Here is a 15,845-nt window from a genome sequence, read left to right on the forward strand (position 1 = left end):
TTCAATAAACAGAGGTCAATAATTGATCACCTAGTATGTTCCAGGCACACTGTTCTTTGTACACATACACACATACATACACATCAAGTGATATCTGGTATCCATTCCAACTAATATTAATGATAGTTATTTTCAAATGACAAAATTAGGAGTGACTGTGTTTTGTTTGGTTTGTTTTTTCATTTCAAGTATGAATTAGTTATAAGAAATGGGAATCATTTTTATAAAAACAATGTTATCACAGAACATAGAAAAAGGAGTAGATGACATATAATTTTTACTTTTTTATTTTTATATTTAATTTATTGTGTTTAAACGAATTCAAGTGTCCCACTGAATATAACTCCCTTGCCCCCTACCCCTGTGTCCCTTCTTTATTCCCCCTTTACCCTCCTCCCCTTAACTCCCTCTTCCCTTCCCTCTAGGATTTGCTGTCCTGTTATCTATACCTCTGTGTTATGTACTGTACATAGTTTCACTAAACCCTTTACCTTCTCTGATCCCATCCCCTCATGTCCCTTCCCTTTGACAGCTGTCCCTCTGGTCCCTGTGACCCTGCTTCTGCCTCTATTCTATTCCTCAGTTCACTTTGTTCATTAGATTTCACATATACAGTGTGTCCGTAAAGTCATGGTGCACTTTTGACTGGTCACAGGAAAGCAACAAAAGACAACAGAAACGTGAAATCTGCACCAAATAAAAGGAAAACCCTCCCAGTTTCATACCTATTCAGTGCAGTTCGATGTGGGCTCATGCACAGATTTTTTAGGGCTCCTTAGGTAGCTACCCCGTATAGCCTCTACAGACTCGTCACTGACTGATGACCTACCAGAACGGGGTTTCTCCACCAAACTGCCGGTTTCCTTCAACTGCTTATCCCACCCAGTAATGTTATTCCTATGTGGCGGTGCTTCGTTATAAATGTGCCGATATTCACGTTGCACTTTGGTCACGGATTCGAATTTAGTGAGCCACAGAACACACTGAACTTTCCTCTTCACCGTCCACATCTCGACTGCCATGGCCGTGGGCTGCTCCGCTGTATACCCGGTGTTACGTCATCATCTGCGCATGCGCACATGCTGCCACATCATCCTACAGAAACTGGGAGGGTTTTCCTTTTATTTGGTCAGATTTCACATTTCTATCGTCTTTTGTTGCTTTCCTGTGACCGGTTAAAAGTGCACCATGACTTTATGGACACACTATATGTGAGATCATATGATATTTTTCTTTCTCTGCCTGGCTTATTTCACTTAGCATAATAATCTCCAGGTCCATCCATTCTGGCACAAAAGGTGAGATTTCCTTCTTTTTCATAGCTGCATAGTATTCCATTGTGTATATGTACCACAGCTTTTTAATCCACTCGTCCACTGACAGACACGTGGACTGTTTCCAGATCTTTGCTATTGTAAACAATGCTACAATAAGCATGGGGGTGCATATCTTCTTTTGAAACAGTGATTTGGTATTATTAGGATATATTCCTAAAAGTGGGATAGCTGAATCAAAAGGCAGTTCCATTTTTAATTTTTTGAGGAAACCCCATACAGTTCACAGTGGCTGCACAAGTCTGCATTCCCATCAGCAGTGCAGGAGGGTTCCCTTTTCTTCACACCCTCACCAGCACTTATTGTGTGTTGTTTTATTAATGAGTGCCATTCTGACAGGTGTGAGGTAATATCTCATTATGGTTTTAATTTGCATTTCTCTGATTAGTGATGTTAAACATTTTTTCATATGCCTATTGGTCATTTGTATGTCCACTTTGGAGAAGTATCTATTCAGTTCTTTTGCCCATTTTTAATTGAATTGTTTACCTTCCTGGTGTTGAGTTTCAGAAGTTCTTTATAAATTTTGATTATTAACCCTTTATCAGATGTATTGGCAAATATGTTTCTCCCATTGTGTGGGTCGTCTTTTTATTTTGTTCATGGTTTCTTTTGCTGTGCAAAGGCTTTTTAGTTTGATATAGTCCCATTTGTTTATCCTGTCCTTTATTTCACTTGCCCATGGAAATAAATCAGCAAAAATAATGCTACGAGAGATATCAGGAGTTCACTGCCTATGTTTTCTTCCAAGATATTTATAGTCTCATGACTTACATTTAATTAAGTCTTTTACCCATTTTGAGTTTATTTTTGTGAATGGTGTAAGTTGGTGGTCTAGTTTCATTTCTTTACATTTACCTGTCCAATTTTTCCAACACCATTTATTAAAAAGACTGTCTTTACTCCATTGTATGCTCTTACCTCCTTTGTCAAATATCAATTGACCATAAAGGCGTTGGTTTATTTCTGGGTTCTCCGCTCTGTTCTGTATGCCTTGATGTTCTTGATCTGTATGCCTGTTCTTATGCCAGTACCAGGCTGTTTTGAGTACAATGGCCTTGTAGTATAACTTGATATCAGGAATTGTGATACCTCCCACTTTATTCTTTATTTTCAAGATTGCGGAGGCTATTCGTGTTCTTTTTATGTTCCATATAAATTTTTGAAATATTTGTTCTATATCTTTGAAGTATGGTATTTTAATAGGAATTGCATTGAATTTATAGATTGCTTTGGGTAATATAAACATTTTAATGATGTTTATCCTTCCTATTCATGAACACAGTATATGCTTCCACTTGTTTGTATCTTCCTTGATTTCTTTTATCAATGTTTTAAAATTTTTCAAGTACAAGTCCTTTACCTCCTTGGTTAAATTTACTCTTAGGTGCTTTATTTTTTTGTTGTTGTTGCAATAGTGAAGGAGATTGTTTCCTTAATTTCTCTTTCAGAAAGTTTGTTGTTGGTATATAAAAATGCCATTGATTTCTGAATATTAATTTTATATCCTACAATTTAATTTTTAAAAGCCAGCCAACCACATATCAAAACCTGACAAAAAAAGTACCAATATGGAATAGCATGCACATTTCATATATGATATGTAAGTACAAATCCCAATTAAAATATAAATAATAGAGTTAAATAGACAATGAAAATATAATACACTACAACCAAATAGAGTTCAAAGAGTAACAAAATAGTCAATATGTATTAATATATTATATGTAAACACTAAAAGGTATTTTACAAGATGAAAATTTATTCCAAATATTAATGAATAATAAGCCATAAGAGATATATAATTATTCAAACTAATTAAGCTGGAGGAAATCAGAAAAGTAAAATGTTCCAGAATCCAAGTGATATCACTGTTTCAGAAAGGGAGTATCCACTCTGTGAATGTTGCTGAGATTCATGAAAAGTAAAAATGCAAAAGGATCACTGAAGCTGATAATGTAGAAATCATTGGTGATAGTGATAAAATCTGTTTTCTTGTCACAGTGAGGATAAAATTCTTATTGAACTGTTCAAGCAAGAATGAAAGATGGAAAGGTTGAGACAGCAAGCATGGACAACCTTAGGAAGTTTTACCATAAAAGCAAGGAAGAAAATGGGGCCACTGCTAAAAGAGGGTGGGAGGTCAAGAAAGGGTTTGTTTGCTTGCTTGCTTGCTTGCTTGCTTGCTTGCCTGCTTGCCTTGCTTGCTTGCTTGCTTGCTTGCTTGTTTGCTTGTTTCAGGATAAAATATATTCTAACATGTATGGTGATTCCACCAAAAGAAGGAAAACTACTGTGGCCAGAGAGAGGAAACAGTTTCAGGAGCAATATCCATGAAGATAGCAAAAAGGGTAGTCAGCCTTAGGAAAGAGCAAAGACAGCTAGCTCTTCCTTTGTGAAAAGAAGCAAGGACAAAGAGTTAAGATACAGATGCAGATAGGTTGGAAGATTTGATGTTGCAAAGAGTTTTATGTTCATTATATTCTTGCTGAAGCAAGAATCAAACTCGTCAGTGAGTGTGAGAAATGGTGAAGGATGTAAAAAGTTTTGAGGGGGTAGTTAAGATGAAAAATACCCTTGGGATCATGGGAACATGGGAGAGTGATAAAGGAATGATGGAGATAATTAGGATTGATGAGCTGTGTTGAGAACACCTTGGGATTTATAAAAGGTCATAAATTCAAAGTAAGGCCAGTCACCATGTTTAGAGTCAAAACTTTTTACACCTTTAACCATTTCTCACTCTCACTGATGAGTTTGATTCTTGCTTCAACAAGAAAATAATGGACATAGAACTTATAAGTTGTTTATTTCTGAAATTTTTCATTCATATTCTTGGACCATGGTTGACCGCAAGTAACTGAAACTGCAAATATTTAGGGGACTATTGTAGTAGCAAATGAGGTCACAGTGTTAAGAGCGGGCATGTGCACTCTTCTGAGTAACATGATGAAATCTCATGCCATCCCACTCTGTCAGGCCAGAGACAGGAGTCATCCCTTTGTCCAGCGTATCCACACTGTATATGCTACCTGCCTGTTAGTTCTTTACTGGTTACCTCAATTATCAGGTTACTTATCCGCGACAGAGGGAGAGGAACAGAGACCATATTCACATAACTTTTATGTTATTTTTTATAATTGTTCTATTTGATTATTAGTGTTAATCTCTTACTGTGTCTAACTTATAAATGAAATTTTATCCTAAGTATGTATATATAGAATAAAGCATAGTATATATAGGATTTAGTACTATCCAACATTTCAGGCATCCACTGGGAGTCTTGGAACATATCCCCTCCAAATCAGAAGGGATCACTGTACTCTTCCATCCCTCTACAATCCACACTCGTTTCCTTACTCTTCCTCAAATTTTCCAGAGATGTTCACATTTGCACTTGCTACCTCAGCCCAGAAGGCCCTTCCCTTGTCACCACCTCATCTAAAAACACCCCACCATTCCCCAACATTTCCTATTCCCCCTTCCCTGCTTTTACTCATTACACTAATCACAATCTAACATATATGTACCTTACATAGTTTTCTTGCTATGCTCTATCTTCCCCAGTAGACCTTAAGCTCCACAGGACAAAGATTTTTCTCTTTTGTTGACTGCTATATCCCCAGCAACTAGAACAATACTTCATACCTAGGAGGTGATCAACAAATATTTTGAGAGAGAGTGCAGTAAGGGAAGACATGAACAAAATATATATATATATGAACCTGTAAAACCTTTGCTGTAACCGAGGAAGACATAGCTTATTTCCAGAATAGTATAATATACTCTTATGTAAAAGTTAAACAGCTATCAAAATATCCTTTTTTTTAAAGTATTTGTTAGAGGTGAAGAAACTTCTAGATGACATACAGAACCACTCTAGGAACTTTTTAATAAATCAGGTGCACCATTCCACAAAATCTTCTGTACACTGTATTGTGTGTTCACCCCTACTCCTAACATCTTAAGAACGTTTAATTTTAGCTGTTCTACTTTTAGTCTTCATTCAATTCTCTGAGCCATTCCTTAAAAATAGTTCTCCCAAGAGTCTTATGTAGTTTTAAATGAAGTACACAAGTTTCAATGAAAATTAGAGCAGCAAGCGAAATCTAAACTTAGAACTGAGTTTTTATTTTAGCTGCTAAAGTATACAGCCAAAATTATTTTTTTAACTTCAAGGTGAATATAAGCCATCCAATCTAATAGGAGAAAACATCCCAGGAATGTTCAGATATGGATTTAAAAGATTAAATATCTTGGCCCTGGCCGGTTGGCTCAGCGGTAGAGCGTCGGCCTGGCGTGCGGGGGACCCGGGTTCGATTCCCGGCCAGGGCACACAGGAGAAGCTCCCATCTGCTTCTCCACCCCCAACCCCTCCTTCCTCCCTGTCTCTCTCTTCCTCTCCCGCAGCCAAAGGCTCCATTGGAGCAAAGATGGCCCGGGCGCTGGGGATGGCTCCTTGGCCTCTGCCCCAGGCGCTAGAGTGGCTCTGGTCGCGGCAGAGCGACGCCCCGGAGGGGCAGAGCATTGCCCCCTGGTGGGCAAAGCGTCGCCCCTGGTGGGCGTGCCGGGTGGATCCCGGTCGGGCGCATGCGGGAGTCTGTCTGACTGTCTCTCCCCGTTTCCAGCTTCAGAAAAATACAAAAAAAAAAAAAAAGACTGATCCAAATTGTTAAGAGCAAAAAAGAAACAACCAACTTGGGGTGATGAACATACAATACCATATATAGATGATGTATTATAGAACTGTACACCTGAAACTTATATAATTTTATTAATCAATGTCACCCCAATAAATTCAATTTAAAGAGAAGAAACAACCAAAATCTCTCTCAGTAGAAGAATAGATAAACTGGACTTATCATGCCATGGAATTATTTGCACTAACTAAAAATGAGAATTAAAAGGTCAAACGCAATTTCCTTCGCTCATTCTCTCTTCTTTTCCTTCCCTCTCTCCCCTTCTCTCACCTCTAGCTGTTTTTCCCTCCCCATTCCTTCCTTCGCTGCCCTTCCTCCAGATCACTTCCTTTCCATTTCTTTCTTAAACAATTCAATCTAAAAGTCATTAGGTGACACCAAGCAGGAGCCCATGTACACTTCATGCTGGTGACAGAAGTCCACGGCTGCCTGTGTAGGGTGTCAGCCTGGGCAGTGTGAGGAGGGTTTTAGCTCAGTAGATTCTATTTACCTTCTCATTCCAGTCCACAAGTCACCTCCTCCTACAAGCCTTTCTTCGTGACCCAAGCCCAAATGGAATTAATATTCCCTCTTCTGAACTCCTGGGATATTTTGTGAATGCCTTTAATAATTTATTCTTATTATAGTTGGTTTTTATACTGTTTCTTCCTTCTACTGAATGGTAAGTTCTTCAAAAACAGTGACTGTATCTAACCCATTTACATCTTCAGATCCTATGATGCCTTTAATTTGTAAAATGGAGTTAAGTAAGAGAAGAGCCATGGCAGAGGAAGTACAGGCTTTGAACTGAGATAGATGAGAACTCAAATACAGGTGACATCTGTGACCATTCTCAATGACTCAAAGCCCAAATTCACTCATCCATAACGTATTAAAATGCAAGAAGGGAGAGAGGATACTATCTACCTCCAGATTATTGACAGTTATTTATGTAAAATAACATATGAAAGTACTTACTTAGCACAACATAGACACAAGGTAGTTGTGGAATAAACACATTATCACAGTGTTTTTGCATGGGATAGGCTGTGATTTTGGAAATACTCAGCTGTGTGGAATTAGGTAACACCTTCCTTCTGCCACCTCTGTTTTATTTATGTCCATTATTAGTTCACATGGGATGAGGTTATTTTCAGGGAAAGAACTATTTCCCCATAACAATTAAACTGGGGAAAACTAGTAAAAAGAAGGAGAGAGAAAGTAATAAATTGTGAAAATAGAAAACACAAGGACTAAGAAGAGAGAACACAACATGGGTTATGTCAATTTTTTTTCCAACATGTAACTCATATAATTATATAGTATTGAATATACTTCTTAAATTAGTTATATCTCCAAGCAATCATCTGTCCTTTGGACCTCGTGCCCTCGGTGTGGAATCACTGCACAAGAAAGTAGTAGGATCTGGGGCTAGAAGGAAACACATAGACATCACCCGAGCCTCCCATCCCACTCACCTAGAAAATCAGTAAATCACCTGGAAATGCAGAGTGGTAGTTATTACAAAAACAGGCATCTCATTAAATCTCCTAACTCCTTATAGGCCATATGACTTGATACAACTAACCCTATTTGATCAGAGAGGTAGCCATTCTCCTGTGGTATTTTTTTTTTTTTTTTTTTTTTTTTTTTTTACAGAGGCAGAGATAGACAGGGACAGACAGACAGGAACGGAGAGAGATGAGAAGCATCAATCATTAGTTTCTCATTGCACGTTGCGACTTCTTAGTTGTTCGTTGATTGCTTTCTCATATGTGCCTTGACCATGGGCCTTCAGCAGACCGAGTAACCCCTTGCTGGAGCCAGCGACCTTGGGTCCAAGCTGGTGAGCTTTTTGCTCAAACCAGATGAGCTCGCGCTCAAGCTGGCGACCTTGGGGTCTCGAACCTGGATCCTTCTGCATCCCAGTCCAACACTCTATTTACTGCGCCACCACCTGGTCAGGCTCCTGTGGTATTAGTAACAGTTTATTTTAAGCAAACAAAATTGACTCTGGATATCTTAGCCATAAAAAGGAAGCTGATTAAACTAAACCCAGAAAGGACAGAAAGAAAATTAGCCCCAGGGACCACTGTCATAAACCTCACAGTCTCTGAGGCAATAGCCATGGAACAATAATTTCCCTCCAACAATGTGTCCCTCTATTCAAGGGTGCAAATTTCCCAGCTACTGAGTCAACTCACCTTGGGCCGTGAAGACATCTGCAGGCCATGTGTGTGAAAGGTCCAGTGATTAACAATTTCAGTGGACCACATGGAAGAAATCAGAGTAAGTCCCCTCCCCAAAAGCAGGTGGTATAAATGGAATAAGAAACTAGATAAGCAAAAACAGCAGTCCACTACAACCCTCTACTCTGCACAGACAGCAGTACAGAACCAGGAACACCATGTGGCTGGACTCTTGGGGGGAACCCACATTAGGAAAACAGATTAACAAGCAACGTGGTGGCTGCAGGGAACAAGTCTACTCTGGGTCCCAGGGCAGGGCACCACTGTCCCATCACATTGTAGGCATCACATCATGGCAGCAACAGCATGACATGGGCTAGTCTGGTAGCTGAAAGGAGCACAAGGGCTGACCTGTGAGAACTCCAAAAAATATGTAAAAAGTGGGAAGACTTATAAATAAACTGAGGTCCACCTGTCCGTCGGAAAAAAGCCAATGAATTGGTGAAATTCAGAAACTAATGTAATGATGAGGCATATTTGACTAGGAAAACTTCAAGTGACTCTTGGTTCTTTTCTGTTCTTCAAGAAGAGAGAAAAAAAGAAACTGGATGCCAATGTTACGCAAGGCTCTTAACTTAGCACTGCTGCTAACCACAAGGAGGTGGCTGTCCTCCCTCCCACAGACTCAGAGAGAGAACAACTCAGCTGGTGAACAGAGCTGCCACAGACAGGGCCCTCCTACTGCCACGTGAAGGAAGACAAATCAAGCAATTCTCACATGTAAAATCCTTCATCACCCATACTTCCTACAAATACAAATTTTCGAAAACATACTATGTTCATAAGTCAGCTCAAAAGTAAGAAGGGGTGGACCTGCTGTGAATCACAAGGTAAAAATCACACTCTGTCTCCTCCAGCCATGCCCCTCTACACACATGTGCGCACACACATGCACACACAAATGCACATCCTTTCATACAGGTAAGGCCTAGTTAACATGAACATCTAGAACAAGACTAAAAAATAAGGAAAACATTTTTTAAATTAACAAACCTGGAAATAGGGAATGAATAAAAAGTAAGAGTTCTCTCACTCACACACACACACACACACATACACACAGGAAGTTTGCCTAAGTGTGGATTACTAGATTAGGAGAAAATGGAATAAATAGCTACTTCAGGTTTTTTTTAAAACATCAGTTAATTTAGCCTCCTCCTTCCTGCCACCTGGGACTTTCTTGGTCTCAGCCCTGTGGCCGGTGCCTAGTATGACAGTCCCCAAAGGGCAACCCTGGCTCATTGCAAACTTCGGGACAGCACTGCAGAAAAGAGTTTCTCTCCACAGCTTTGTTCTAGTTTATTTTTGTTATCAACAGAGTTAGTCTACCCAGTGCTAGCAGAGACAAGTACTAAACACTGAGGATGGCAGTGAAAAAGAGATCGGTCATTTGATTATGAAGGGCATCACCCAGGTCTGGAGAACAGGAAGCTAATGCTCAAAAGCCTGAACCCCCGGATGGAGTGTAAATTACAGATTATATAGGGCAAAATCACAAGACACCATGGCTAAGGGGTTTGGAGATGTGCTGGGAGCTGACTGGGCAGAGGTGAGGTAAGGGTAGTAAATCATTTCTTCGAGTCTTGAGGACAGTTCTGAGGTCTGTTCTGGTTTCCCTCTGCCTGGTTTCATGGGAAAATAGCCTGAGGGTCATTCCACCATAGGGCTCAGGACCTGAAACATAATTCAGGTCAAGATGCTATCTTTAGCCCGCCTGAGGTCCAGACCTTGTGATCATTAGTCAAGTCCCAGCAGATGTCTTCTGCTGTCTCAGGGGTTGCTGATTATCAGGGAGAAGGCTAGGTCTCCATATACATATGGAGAGAGATGATTTATAGGGATAGGATTTAAAGATAAATTTAATCAGTCATAGGACCTTTGGTTTAATTTTTAGAAGGTACAGTAAATAAAACTATTGTATTTGCAGATGAGAGGTTGTTCCAAAGGAGCTATTAGAAAGTGAATGACCCACTGCTTCTTGCCTCTGCCACAGAACATCGAGCACACCATTTAAGAAACCTGCCTAACCTGGTTATTTATATAACTAGTTCTGTATAATTAAGTCTTGTCAAATTTTAAAAGAATTTAAAAACTTTTGAGCACTGTTTAATACTGGTTCCAGATTACTAAAAATATCACATCAATTTGCAAATAAATATATATATATATATTCCTCTATTTGATCCTGATATTACTTAATTAGAAATCTTCTGCATGGGTGAAGACCTTAAATTCCACTCCAACTCTATATTTGGGTTTCACTGTTTACACAAACTTAGCTTCTATGTTTGGGGCAGTTAAATATTTGCCATAAGATCATCTCTCCAGATCAGAATTTAATGTCTCAAGACTTTAAAAAGATCATGGCTTTTTCCAGGAATACCTATAGAGGTTCCATTCTCAAGCCTTTTGTATATCACCCTTTAGCACCCTTGAGAAAGACTAAGGAAAGCCAAGCTCAAAGATGAAAATTAGAAAGCAAATCACATGAAAGCCAAAGGGCTTCCTCCTTTAGAGTTTTTGTTTGTTTGTTTTTTGTTTTTTGTTTTTTGTGTTTTTTTTTTAAGGCAAATCATCATGTTCATAAGTTCCAGGAGAAAATAATGAAAAAATATTCTACATGTTTTATATCACTTTGCATCTTTCTTATTTCTATAGCTTTGAGAGCTATGCAACTTAAAGATATCTTCAGTAAAAGTACATTTAGCCCATAAGAGCACTAATAATATATGTATTTAAAAAGCAACATTTCATAAGAAACGTGCAGTTCTATTAGATGCAGCCCAGTCTTTAAGTCCTTTATGCTTTCCAGCAGGATTCTGAAATGCCTCTACAATTGTGGGAGCTGCTGTTGCTTGTAGGTTCACCAAATGAGGCTTTGCTGTCTCATAATTATTACTCAGAGGTTTGATGGACCACATGGAATTTATTATATTCTAACACACAAATGGAAATGTCCTTTTAAATCGCCAATAAATACAAATAGAAAATTCTGTATTGTACAATGCAAAAATACCTTTTTACAAAAGAATACAAAAGAGACAAGGGTTGCTAGGCAACCACTTAGCAGAGGCTTTGGCATTCAACGTAACAAAGAGGTGACTGTACTGCCACCACCTGTAGGTTTGCTTAAAGCACTGAAAGAAAACCGACAGTGAGTTGGAACATAGTTAGAACCATCGGTATTCTTCCCAAATTGTATTTGAGCCCATTTGATCAATTGTAATATGTTGATTTACAAAATGAGTAAAATAAACCTCATTTGGATTGTATACAACTTTTAAAATTCAGCTGGCATTTGCTGCACGATTTTGAATGTTATCTTCTGTGCATTCAAAAGAATAAACAGGGCCAATGGAAGGGAAAATGTCCCCCAAGGGGAATTTTCTTTGGTGGCTTCAACTTGGTTTTCTCTAGTCAGCAGGCCCTAAACTCCCAAACATCCAATATCTGAGGTTGGTTTTATGGGAATAAACTGTTTCAGCAATCCAGTAACATCTTGGGAGAATTTGTTCAAGAGTTTTGTGTTTCATAATATTTTTGCCCTTTAAAAGAAGACAGCTGAAAGAAGAGTCTAAAGAGAGAATCTCAAAGGGTTGAACTTCCGACAGGGCAGCCCCTGAATGTGGAGAACAGAGCTCTCCAGACCACAAGCCATGAATCTGTCAAAAGCCCAGCACTGTGAAATCAGGATTAGAATTCTTTAGGTCTATGGCACAGACCAGTGTACAGTTAAATGCATAGTCTAGAAGCAAACTGCCTGGTTTGTCTTGGCTCTCCTGGCTTTGTGATCTTTGGCAAAATACTTATTCCCAGGAGCATCCATTTCCTTATCTATAAAAGGGAAATAAAAAAAAACCTTACCTATCATATGACATTTGAGTGCTAACTGAAATAATGAATATAAATTCTTTTGCATAGTCGCTGACATGTAATAGGTACACAATAATTATTTATATTATTATTATTATTATGAAGGTCAATAGTAAATTAGTAAATAATGCTCCATCTCATTTATTTAACTAAATACTCTCAAGGTACTTTTTAACTAAATCTCCAGTGTAGGAATATTTTGTTTCGGCATATAATTATATAATGAAATGAAAAAATGAATGGCATAGGGCAAGAACACAGAGGTGGCGGTAGGTCTAGTCATAAAAGAACATTAAATGTAGACCTATACTTTTCATCATCCTGCATCACCTGGGGCCATGTTATTATAGCAATGTTGATATTCTAGATAAATGGTCCCAAAACAGGTTGTCTTGGGATCTGTTTTGCTGAGTATCTTGTCTTCTCTGAGTCCCTTGCATTTATGTAGATCAAACTAAATAGAATTGTGTACACTTAGGGGACAAAGAATTTCAGACCTTTAGGCTGCTATCTAAAACACATGCAGAACTAAAGGGGCATTTTTATGTATAGGAAATCAAGAACCACACTGGAGCTGAAAGTGTCTCTAAGGGATCAGCTACTGAGTTTGCACATTTTCACTCCAGCTGGTACCACTAGGATGCTTGGTAACACCCACTGCGTTCTGGCCTGCTTCGAGCTACTTCCTGGTGTACTCATGGCTTCTGGGGCATTTTTATGTATAGGAAATCAAGAACCACACTGGAGCTGAAAGTGTCTCTAAGGGATCAGCTACTGAGTTTGCACATTTCCACTCCAGCTGGTACCACTAGGGTGCTTGGTAACACCCACTGCGTTCTGGCCTGCTTCGAGCTACTTCCTGGTGTACTCATGGCTTCTGTGTCATAACATTAATGTCTTCTTGATGGCCTTGCTCACCCTTCATTGCAATGACTTCCACTCTCTTTTTATGCACAACGATAATGCATGTTATATTACCTACTTTAAATCCCAAACAGAATCTGAGTGTCAGAAAAAAAGTGAAAAGCAACAGAGTGGATGGACACTGTGATGTCCTACCCAGATCCCCTCCGAGAATAAGGATTTCCTCCGGAGCCGCTGGGAGTGCTGCTGGCAGTCAGCCTCCACCTGCAGCCCCAGCCCCGACAAGTGCTGCCCCCTCCAGGGCAGCTGGGGCTGACTGATAGAGAGAATAAAGGCCTAGTCTTTTTGACCCAATTTGAAACATTGGGCCTTCCAGCTCCGGAACTCCCTATAACTGATATGCATTGAGACCATGTGACCGTTCCACCGGTCCCTCTGCTATTTCTGTCTCCTTCCCCTTCCCCAGAGGATGATCTTAAGAGCACTCTTGGGCAACCTTTGACACACTGATTTCCAACTCAGTCTGCTTCGTGGGAAACCTACCAGTGACATGAACATCACTCAAAGGTTGTACACATCACATCTTCAAGCCAGATTATGTAGGTCGTCACCGGCCAACTGAAATACTGCTTGCTTTAGATTAAGTGCCCAATCCTGGTCCAATAAGCTATGATCCAGTGGCCAGGAAGATCAAGTTGTATGGTAAGAAACACCATTTTCAGGGCAGAAGCAGTTCTGAGATAAATATGTGGCTCTTTGAGGGTGACAGGTTTGACATGTCTGCTACATTCTCCTGTCAATACCAGGGTGGCTCTACAGGTTTGTCTCTTCCTTTCTACAATCTGTAGATTTTATTGGCATCCTATTCTATTACAGCTACCACTACCTCCTCTGCTTCTTGGAGATCCTTGCCTACACTGGAATTTTCAGAGTGAAAACATCTATGCTTCATTTTTGAGTTTGAGGGGTGTACTGCTAATCATGACAGGAAAACAGAAAGGAGATATGTAAAATAGCAAACATAAGTAATATGTTAGGAAGAGTTGTTAAAAATTTTGAGAAATACACTAATTAAAGATACTCCGTGATACTTCTTATAAAATTTTAAAAATCCCTTCCTCCTCACATTAGTATTGACTGTACTTTATTAAGAATGACAACTTTATCATTTTGTTAAAAAAAGATATGTGCTCATTATAAAAATTAAACTGATGCAAAAAGTCTAACAAAAAAAGAAAAATGCCTAAAATCCTACAGTCTATAATTAACATCATGCAAGTATTATTCTAGCTGTTTGTCTATTCATATATCCAAAAAGACAGATTGACTTTCATTAAAATGAAATTATAATATTCATAGTATTTTAACTATAAAAAATTATTTTTTAATTTTATTTCACACAAAAAAATGAAACTGAAGTAAAATTGAAGTAACTGCTGAATATAAAATATTTCTCCACCATAAGAAGTATTTGAATCCAAGTTTGCTGGCTTGAGTAAGGGGTCACTCGCTCAGCTGTAGCCCCCTGGTCAAGGCACGTATGAGAAAGTAATCGGTGAACAACTAAGGAGCCGCAACGAAGAACTAGTGCTTCTCATCTCTCTCCCTTCCTGTCTCCCTCCCTCTCTGTCTCTGTTAAAAAAAAAAAAATCTGATGTCCTCGATTTCCCCTTATAGAATGTGAATATTGAGATCTTCCGCTTTCTGCCTCATGGGGGAACTGTGAAGTTTAAACAGGTTCATATGCATGAAGTATGCTGGGTCCTGTGGGATGGGGAAAATGCCATGAAAATCTGTAATATTATTTATGGTAACAATTACATCATGTTCCATTCAAGAAGGTCTTTATAAACCTTAATTAGTTTCCTTAAACCCCTGTGGATAAGTCTCTTTAGCTCATTTCACAAGTTAGAATTTAGACACTGGGAAGTTAAGTGGTTTGCCCCAGTCACACAACCCCCTGGAATTAGAGCAATGAGTTCCCGGCACCCATTGTTGTGAGCAAGCAAGACCAAAGCTCTCATGGGCCTTCAGCGCAGAACCATTATTCAGGGGCTTTAATGTACATTGAGCTATGTGGCTCTGCTGCAGGGAGTCAGGAAACTTCTTTTTAAATTTTATTTTTGACAGACTAGGGATTTTTGAACTGGAAATAGAGAGAGAACATTGAACAGCAAGATCAAAATCATAATCCTTGTTTTTAATGGAAATATAAACTCAAGATTTTACCTTTACTTGCTGCCCCCTGCTTGAAATCGTGCCCAGGGGAAGTCTGTCTTCCTTCCAGCCAGCTGGCACAGTGTGCTTTGCTTTAAATGGCTCAGCTCAATTCAAACATGCTCCCCTTTTGACGCTGTCCCTCACAAAAAGCATTGTATAAAAGGAGCTGTTATTGGGATGATGCATGTATGTTTCCTAGCTGGATGGTTAGTTGTTGGTTAACTAGAGCTGTAAGAAGAAGAACAAGTACAGTGTTCCCCCTCTACATTTTGAGACTATTGTTTACATTGGTTGGAACTCTAGGGAGTAGCTTCCAAGGAGTGAATTTGGGGTGTTCTCTTTGGTTCTTTGCTGTTCTCCACTGCCCCTTACTAGTAGGAGCGGCAGGCCTCTGCACAGTCGGAGACTGTAAAAGGAGGAAGATCGACATAGGTAGTAAAACAGTAGTGGCCCTCAAACCATTTCCCTCTTGCTTTATGATATTTTTGTGGGGTTTTTTTTTTTTTTTTTTTTGGTGCTTATTTTCTTGATTTTATTTTCTGTTCCTTGGCAACACAAGAAATAAAAACTAATATGAGATATTAAACTCTGTAAAGCTTCAGAAGAAGCCACAAAATGTTATTTTA

The sequence above is a fragment of the Saccopteryx leptura genome, chromosome 3, assembly GCF_036850995.1.
Source record: "Saccopteryx leptura isolate mSacLep1 chromosome 3, mSacLep1_pri_phased_curated, whole genome shotgun sequence".
Lineage (NCBI taxonomy): Eukaryota > Metazoa > Chordata > Mammalia > Chiroptera > Emballonuridae > Saccopteryx > Saccopteryx leptura.